This window comes from Austrofundulus limnaeus, unplaced genomic scaffold (genome assembly GCF_001266775.1).
Source record: "Austrofundulus limnaeus strain Quisiro unplaced genomic scaffold, Austrofundulus_limnaeus-1.0 Scaffold3025, whole genome shotgun sequence".
In the NCBI taxonomy this organism is placed as follows: Eukaryota; Metazoa; Chordata; class Actinopteri; order Cyprinodontiformes; family Rivulidae; genus Austrofundulus; species Austrofundulus limnaeus.
In genome coordinates this window covers 2,209-2,749 of record NW_013955427.1, presented here as the reverse complement: position 1 = coordinate 2,749, position 541 = coordinate 2,209, and positions in this window count along the sequence as shown.

Below are 541 nucleotides of genomic sequence, written 5' to 3'. Positions count from 1 at the left end.
AACATCTGTCAGGAGACAAGAAACCATCTGAAACATCTGTCAGGAGACAAGAAACCATCTGAAACATCTGTCAGTAGACAAGGAACCATCTGATTAAGCTTTTAAAGAATGGTGGACAGTATTTATGGACAGTGGATGTCCCTCACAGCAGCCTGGACACAGCTCGTCTCCTACCTTTCTCAGCTCAGATGAAGACTCGGTTCTGTGTTCTTGGTTCTGGATGGGATGAAGCTGTGACAGCATCACCTTCATCTGCTCGTAGTGAACAAAGATCACCTTGTCCTCCTCCTCCTCCTCGTTCTTCTTCGTGTCCTTCTGCTGAGCTGCTTCTCCAGCTGCAACCAGGAAACAAGTCCAATTATTTTAATCCAAATGATGAGAAATGGTTATAAAATATTAAAACGAAGCAGAAGACCCTGAGGTTAGATGATGGATGGATGAGTGGAGGGATGGATGGATGAATGGATGGATGAGTGGATGGATGGATGAATGGATGGATGAGTGGATGGATGGATGAATGGATGGATGAGTGGATGGATGG